At 38.0% G+C, this 9,526-nt stretch overlaps 1 non-coding gene across 1 annotated transcript; it reads right to left on the bottom strand.

Moving 5' to 3' along the window:
* Positions 1-9,220: 9,220 nt before the first annotated feature.
* On the bottom strand, positions 9,221-9,291 carry Trnag-gcc (transfer RNA glycine (anticodon GCC)). The gene has a single exon. It is a non-coding gene; the product is annotated as a tRNA-Gly (tRNA).
* Positions 9,292-9,526: the final 235 nt, after the last annotated feature.

Genomic DNA, 9,526 nt, shown 5'->3' on the forward strand with positions numbered 1-9,526 from the left:
ATCGTTTACATTAATGCCTAACTTGTATAAAATACAAAGGTGCAGGGGTTGTAACAGTCTCGTTTAAAGTCAACATTTCGCAAATACTGTGGTCGTTATAACGATTAGTTTGTCAATACAACCTATCATTGGGCAAGTGGCCGAGTGGTTAGGGCATCGCGCTCAAAATCACACGGCCTCTCACCTCTGTTGGCGCGGGTTCGAATCCCGCTCGCGCCGGTAAGTGAGAAAGTTTCCCAGTTTACTTTCGGAAGGTCGGTGGTCTCTTCCCAGGTGCATTGTGTCTGGGTTCTCTCTTCCACCAATAAAAACTGGGCGCCACCATATAACTGAGACATTGTTGAGTATGGCGGAAAACATCAATCAATCAATCACTCCGACGTGTTTCACACCGATTGTTAGGCCGTTCTTGGACTACGGATAACTCCATTTACCTGTCAATATCACGGCGGGTGTGACCGGTCGACAGGGGATATAGGCACCTGATCCCACCTCTGGTATATTCAGGGGTCCGTGTTTGCCCAACTCTCTATTTCTTATTGCTTATAGGAGTTATGAGATTGATCACTGTTCTTTATCTTCGCCTTTCATAAAGATATCGAGAAAAGTATCTCATATAGACAAGCTCTTGAACTATTTCAATGTGTGCAATTTGATCAATAACACTTCCCAGATTATCTTTTGGTGATTCTTACTTTAAATTCATGAATGAATTGATAGGATCTCAAGGAGTTCTTTCTGGTCGACATTTTCAATGTTTACAAGAGGATCGGATAAGTTTTCTCTCAGTATGGGGGATGAACTGTAGGAATTCATCCCAGAGATGATCACTGGTCATTCCATATAAACAAGACTTTAACAATCTTGGTGCCAGGCTTATAGTGTGTAGTACTTTCTGTAGAATCCATCCCATGACAAGGATCATCGCTACTGCTTCCCAGTTGGGGGCCTCAAAATCATGACGCAGACATGGAAGTTTCAAGTTAGTACCAGTTGTACATTGTTCATATATAGATCATTCCAGAATTCAGTCAACACGTCCTTCCTCATGGCATAAATAAACCCTAACTTCTTTACCATTTCTATTTTTTACTGTTACAATGATGATGTTTTGTTGGTGACTGACATATATTGAAAATGGCCTGCAAAACTCGAGCTGTGACACTTGCAGGCCAAAAGGACTGACAGTGACAGAATTTTTATAGTTTCACAAACTCTGTACGAATACATTTTTAGCTTACTAATCGTACGTGCTTGGGATCTTTGAGTGGCTTTTCGTGGTACATAGACCCTAGTTCCATTTCATTAGTAGTCTTGTTTACTTGCAGTTAATCTTCTTTCCAGTTGAATATGTTTGCACCATATCTTCATTTGGAAGAATGATATGGATTGTAATGATATCTTTTGCATGCATCTTTTGAAATACTTGAAAGAATCAAATACTCATTTTTATCAATCAGCCTTTTAGATTCTAACATATATAAAATGTGACTGTTTTTATTATCAAACACCAAAAAACAAAAACAAAAAACAAAAAACAAAAAACCAACCCAAGATATCGATCTTGATTATGCATATGTAGTGTTTTATTTTGATAATTGTACAGATATATAAAATCTGATGTCATACTGTCATTTAATCATGTTTTATCGTTGCATTCCTTCTATTACCGCTGTAAAGCGCCTTAGAGTAATTTGTTTTATATAAGGCGCTATATAAATTTTATTATTTTTTAACAATGAATGTCTGACTGATAACAAACGACATGTAAAGCAACCAGCCTAATTAGCTTATTATGTTTTAGATTTTAAATTATTAATTATATTTTGTAGATCATGCCAAAAACAAAGATTACTGACTCCAAGAAAGTCATCTCTAGAGTGTCCCAAGCGCAGAAACATCAAAATATATGAAAGAACATCTTGTCTCCTGTGAACTTCAGATTATTACGGAAAAGTCATAGCAATGCAGCTTATGTCCTTTTAAAACAACAAAACATGCTTACAGGTAACTTTAAAAGTGACACACGCAAGCAATGTACCAACCACATAAAACAGCCGCACAACTGAGTGCTGAGTTGAACCGATTGGGATAATGAACTTGACATTTCAATGACCTTAACTTTGCAGTTACTGCCCTTACATCGGAAGTAGGGGGCGTGCTTACCGATGGGATCGCAGAAGGATAAGTCGAACCGTAACATACGGGGATCGGTGTTTCGGAACAATAGCTCCATGAGCTCCAAAACTGTGGAATGCCCTTCCAGAACAGGTAAGGGACTGTAGAACACTGTGTGCATTCAAGAAGTCACTGAAAACACATTTTTTCCATCAAGTTTTCCAGGACTAGTTTCTATCATTTCAGTCATTCGTGTAGGTTAGATTCTGTGAAAAACTGTGAAAACTAAAGACTGTGTGTCTTAGCTTTCGAGTACCATTTTGTGATGTTTTATTTTAAAAAAATAAATTAAAAAAGAATTCTATGTTTTAATGTATTATACCTGAGACATTATATGCTGTGTGTGCGTGTGTGTATTTCATTATTATTATTATTTTAATACGCCCTGAAACTGATGTTTATTCTTATCTAGCATATTTATGGTATCTTGTGTTTTTATGTTTTATATGTACAATCAGGATAGGTACAGCTTTTAATGTTTTATTTATTTTCTATGTATTATTTGTATAACATTCTGTTGTAAATATGCATTGTTAAGCACCTTTGAGCGTACATAGTGTATGAAAAGGGTGCTATATAAATATGGTATTATTATAATTCGTACCCTCAAGTAGGACTGAGGGTCACCGCATTTTAGTATGACCCCGGGTCACCCTATTTTCCACACAGTTTACTACGATATAAAAATACATGTTGTCCCACAAAAGTGAAAGTACAATGCAGATAATGTATATTGCACACTACCAAAGGAAAATGAATACTGAGCAAGTCATTATTGATCATTTACATGTCATCATTTCTCAGCAAAAAATAGCCTAATTTCAAAAATGATAATTCAGTTATCTGCCCCCCCCCCCCCCCCCCCCCCCCCGATTTTCCCAAATACGAGAATGAGATGAGCCTAACTTATGCTAAATACAACGCAGTGAAATTGAACTTGGAATATCATCCTTTTATTTATTTACAATTTGTTTACAGATAATTATGATATAATGTTGCACCTGGGAGTGACCTCTAATCAGCTAATGATTTCAGACATGAAAATTATGTTACTGCGTATTATATTTCATGATGCTACAACAGTCTCAAAATGAAATGTTTAGCTCAAATGATCCAAAGAATAAAATGAGCTTTGTTTTTAATTATTTGTCTATCCATTTGTAAATTCTATTATCTACTGGGCACATTTTCACGAAGCCTTAAGTAAGGGTTGTCCAAAGCTATGTTCAGATGGTCCATGGGTATTTTGTCTAAACTATGTTATGGTTTGACTTCATAATTGTTCATTAGAATTGTTGTAAACAGAAAATATAACATATAGAACGTGTGTCTGTAAGATGTGTATGAAAGGTGAAGATTGATTGATGTTTTCCGCCACACTCAACAATGTCTCAGTTATCTGGTGGCGCCCAGTTTTTATTGGTGGAAGAGAGAACCCAGATACAATGTACCTGGGAAGAGACCACCGACCTTCCGAAAGTAAACTGGGAAACTTTCTCACTTACCGGCGCGAGCGGGATTCGAACCCGCGCCGACCAGAGGTGAGAGGCCGTGTGGTTTTGAGCGCAATGCTCTAACCACTCGACCACGGAGGCCAAGGTGAAGATAACGAACAGTGATCAATCTCATGTGCGGATCTAGAGGGAGGGGGGGGGGGTTCCGGACCCCCCTGGAATTTGCAAAGATAAAAAATTACAATATAACGATTTATAAGAAAAATGAGATGACTGTTATTATATTATAAATATTTCTGAATTAACTTTCTTAGTATTGTAATGTCATTATGAGGTTAGAATCAAATCACAAATGTTATTCGAGTTTCTAAACGAATTTAAACAGGAACGATTTGTTTAATATCCTATTACGAGTGATTGACGTCATAATCTTGTCATTATGCTACTGTATCGTCATAAAGTCATCGGCTTTAGTATACCTCTGCTTCAGACTCAATGTGACAGACTAGTATTCATTTATCATTCTAAGTAAATATTAATAGAATTCTCTCACAGTAATCCGATTATCATTTCCTTCCAATTTGAACACTTGCTTAGTAATAGATGCAAAAGGTATCATGGGTGAAAGGGATTTTGATCTTTTACATGCCTCTTTACTGAAAGCAGCAGCAAAAGGCTGGCAAGCCTTGCAGCTCAATGTATCTTTAAGATACGCAAGTTGCAAGAAAGTCTACACCTATGATCTGAGTATATATTGCCAAGAGATGGTAATCTGGACAAAATTGCCGAGGCGCTTTATCCAGAAGATGGCCCAGTAGATATTTGTCCTGTGAAAGTGTACAGGGATGGCAATTGCTTCTATAAGGCCCTCTCTAAAGCCATTTTTGGTCATGAAGAGAGACATATCGAACTTCGTGTCATGACCGTATTAGAACTTGTAAACAATTCGAGAAAGTATGCGTCACAGGCAACTTACGACAAGATGTGTTCTTATCCCACAAGTGTACAATATGTTGTGGAGACGTCAGTATCGGACAGATCACTTGTACCGGGGAATTTTCTCAAGTCGATTCAGAATGAAACTCTAAATTCAATCAAATCAGGGGAATATTGTTCTTTGATTCATGTTTTCGCAGCGGCAAATGCCCTGAATCATCCAATATATAGCATTTATCCAACAATACAAAATGTTGCTGTAAACAGACATTTTCTTTATCAAGAAATAAAGCCATTTTCAGATGAAAAGGTACGCCAGGATTCCCCCATCTACATCATGTGGTCACACACTGAAAATAGCAACCCAAACAATTGGTCACCAAATCATGTTGTGGTTTGTTTCCCAGTTTTACCTACTGAATCCAAAGAAATGAAGGAACCTGCCCATAAAAAGTCAAAACTTTGTATTGATTTAGATGAAACCCCGGAAATCACCATGGACTCACAAAATGAAAAGACGGATATTAAATCTGATGACAATGAATTTATTAAGACAACAGAACATGATAAAGATAAAACATCTTTTGACGATTCGGATTTTTCTGATCTTGGTAAAATTGTAACAGGTGCAATAAAGTTGAACACAATGTCCTCAGCTGAAAAGATAAGTTATATTCAGAATCAACCCTTGCCAGACGATGTCGCCAAGTTAAAAACAGGTCGTGCTCAAACAACGAATACGGGTTATCATTTCAATCTTCTCAAAGCTTGGATGAATCAGTTTTCATGGTTGACCTTCAGCAAACTGTTAAATGACGGTCTGTGTAAGTTTTGTGTCATGTTCCCTCAGTCAGATGTCCAACATCAAAATACATTTGTTACGCAACCTTTTATTGCGTATAAGAAAGCCCTTGAAAAAAACATCTGCCCTTTTAAAGCATCAAAATTCAGAACACCACAAGAGTGCCAAATCTGTTTATCACACAACCAGGATGACATCCGAAGTGCCATTTTCGTCTGTTCCGTATAAACTCAATCGGCAAAATCAGGCACAGTATCAGCACAACATAAAGTTGCTTGAGAAAATAGTAGATGCAATCATTCTTTGTGGGAAACAAAATATTCCTCTCCGAGGACACAGAGATGATACCACAAGTGATTCCTAAAATAAAGGTAATTTCCTGGCAATATTGCAGCTGTTGGCAAAGCATGATGAGCAGCTCTGGTTTCATCTACAAAAAGCAAAAAAGAATGCCTTATATACCAACAAAACCATTCAGAATGAGGTTATCCATCTCATTGAAAATCACATCACAGGCACAATTTTGAAGGGTTTATAAGGGAGGGTTTTTTATTCCACCATAGCCGATGAGGTAACTGACAAGTACGCTAACAAAGAAGTTTTAGTCTTGTGTCTCAGATTTCTAGATACTAGAGAACACCCTGCCATCATTAAGGAGGAATTTCTTGACTTTGCAAATATCGGCAGAACTACTGGGAAAGCAATTGCTGATAAACTTATTGAAATCCTCCGCTTGCTTGCAATTCCGATTGAGAACATGCGAGGGCAAGCATACGATGGTGCAGCAGCAATGGCATCGGAAAAACGGGGGTGTCAGGGACGAATCAAGTCTCTAAACCAATTAGCTTTGTACACACACTGTCGGAGTCATGTATTGAATCTGAGCATCGCTTCAGCCTGCAAATTACCCCTTGTGAGGAATATGATATATGTCCTAAATTCAGTGTTTATTTTCTTTGACAGTTCCCCTAAACGACAAGGGTTTCTTTAGACTATTATAGAAAATAATGGGTCTGTAGATTTTTCCAGAAAGAAACTAGTTGGACTCTGTAAGACTAGGTGGGTTGAGCGTCATATCTGCTTTGATGTGTTCTACACTATGTACAAGTTCGTCATCAAATGTCTGCAGCACATTCTCAATCAAAACCTTAATGAAAGTACCAGTGAAGACTGGTCTTGGGATAGACAAACTAAAGTGACCGCACAGGGGCTTTTGGCTTCGATGACGTCCTTCTCTGTGTTGATAACATTTGTGTTTGTAAGGTATGTCCTAGATACAATAAAGCCTTTAACTCTCAAGCTTCAGAAAAGATATATTGACATTTTCACTGCAAGTAAGTTAATTGAGGAACACGTGGATATGATCAAAGAAATTCGTAGAGCGGTAGATACCGAATTGGAGTCTTGCTTTGAAGATGCAAAACAAATTGCAGACGACCTTGATATAGTGATCAAAACCCCAAGGGTTTGCTCCAAGCAGCAATACAGAGAAAATGTCTCCACAAGTAATCCAAGAGATTATTATAGATTATTATAGATCTGTCGTGGCCATTCCATTTCTGGACTTTTTCCTCAGTGAATTAAATACGAGGTTTCAGAAAGAAGATCTGGTGGCATATTCGATATGCTTTTTGTTGCCTGTCAATGTGACAAATATTTCACACGAGGAATTGTCCAAACTTGCCTCAGAACTAATATTTTGGGGGAGCGACCTGCCTTGTCTTTCTGTAAAGGACTTGGAGAAAGAACTCAGAGATTGGAGACGTTATTATGTTAACATGAGCAAAGAAACTTCAGACAAGCTCTGCAATCTGCTCAATCTTTTCAACTTTGTAGATGGGGACGTTTTCTCGAACGTGAAAATTCTTCTTTACATTGGATGTGTTTTACCTATCACAACATGTGAGGCCGAAAGATCCTTTTCTGGAATAAGACCCATGAAGAGTTACATGCGCAGTACTATGCAAGAGGACAGATTGCTGGGCTTGCACTAATGCATCTTCTCCATTCATTAGAAATTGACCAAAAGGAAATTGTACAATCATTTATCAGGCAAGGAAAACGAAGATTATTTCAGTCAAGTCTCTTTAGCTAAATAACACTTCCTACCAGAAAACATCAATACACGACAAAAAGGTCGCCCGCGTGGTACAGTGGTTATAAAGAGCGTTTCCTTCGAGAGTTGGAAAATAAAGGGTTGAACATTATATCACGGGTTCGATTTTGTGAAAAGGTTCGACCCCCCCCTCTTGGAAAAAAATTCTGGATCCGCACCTGAATCTCATAACTCCTATAAACAATACAAAATAGATAGTTGGACAAACACGGACCCCTGGACACACCAGAGGTGGGATAAGGTGCATTGGGGGGATAAGCATCCCCCTATAAGGGATAACGGGAAGTATGGATTTCGGACATAGAAGGAGATTGGTCATATGGTCACTCTACCTGTTACTTGGCTATATGTATTTGAAATAGAATTAGAAATATAAACAAGGGTTACCTAAGGTCATCCATACACTGAAATTTCGGTTACCTCAGGACACCTTTCTACCCATTTTTTCAATGGTGACCAGAAGTAATCTTTGTATGACCATTGCATCAATGGGTGAGCTAGGAAACCCTTATATAACATTTACATCAATGGGTGACCAGAGGAAACCCTTATCTGACATTTACATCATTGGGTGACCAGAGGTAACCTTTATATGACATATACATCAATTGGTAACAAGAAGAAACCCTTATATGGCCATTGCATCAAAGGTTGACCAGAGGTAACCTTATATGACATTTACATCTAAGGGTGACCAGAGGAAACCCTTATATGACATTTACTTGAATGGGTGACCAGATGTAACCTTATATGACATTTACTTCAGTGGGTGACCAGATGTAACTTCATATGACATTTACATCAAACGGTGATCAGTGATAACCTTATATGACCCTTTCATCAATGCGTGACCAGAGGTAACCTTATATGACATTTACTTCAATGGGTGACCAGAGGTAACCTTTATATGACCCTTTCATCAATGCGTGACCAGAAGTAACTCTTATATGATATTTACATCAATGGGTGACCAGATGAAACCCTTTTATGACCATTACATCAATGGGTGGCCAGTGGTAACCATTATATAATCAATATATTATAATGGCGACCACAGATAACCTTTGTAGAACCATCATTCAACAGGTTGGGAACAATTCTCCTATATCGATATGGTCCCACTAAAGCATTTTCTAAAAGGTTTTATATAACGATGAAATTTATTTATCTGTAAGCATTGAAACAAAATTAAAAATCAGTCCGTCAGGAAAAGAAATATAGATTGAGCCTACTCTTTTTCGAACATCAGGGAAACGATCTTTTGCGTGCCAAGGGGGTTGTGATCCTTGACACGGGACACCCTTTAACGTCCCATCCGACGGACATGATTGATAATGATAATAGTAACTAATAAACATAAGAAGAACACGAGACCTAATAAAAGGATTCATAACAGAATGTAAATTGGAGCATGTCTACCAGCTGAAAGATTGGTGCTTCAACATTGATAGTCATGCAGAAAGTAGGCACATTCACCGTTTTCTAACAGACAAGAGTTATATTCGTATTTATAATTACGCGCATTTATTTCGAGATATAAGAATTACTTTAGGGTGACCCCGGGTCCTACTTAAGGGTACGAATTATACTTCTGCGTTGTGTTCCAGTATTTTTTGTTTTCATAAACGACTAATTATAAAGAACTCAATAATAAAAACGAATCGAACACGCGTGTCATGCTTTTCAACATATCCGATGATTTGTAATGTAATGCATTTTCAATTTCCAATAAAATGCATCGGCCGGGAATCGAACCCGGGCCGCCCGCGTGGCAGGCGAGCATTCTACCACTGAACCACCGATGCCTGAAAGTTCAGTTATAATCACTGTAAAAATACTGTGGTTTTTGCCACGTGTCCCGGCTATCAGGTAACAGGCGATGTCAAAACAAGCACACGCATTTATCGGTCGCACAAGCGGTCGATCTATTTGTGGTTGTCAGAGTGTTGGAATGTGTGTCTAATCCTGTTACATTCATTATTAATCACATCTTGGTGATTTATGATATAAAACGCGAAGGTTTTGCAAGAGGTGCACCCT

The sequence above is a fragment of the Ostrea edulis genome, chromosome 6 (genome assembly GCF_947568905.1).
Source record: "Ostrea edulis chromosome 6, xbOstEdul1.1, whole genome shotgun sequence".
NCBI lineage: Eukaryota > Metazoa > Mollusca > Bivalvia > Ostreida > Ostreidae > Ostrea > Ostrea edulis.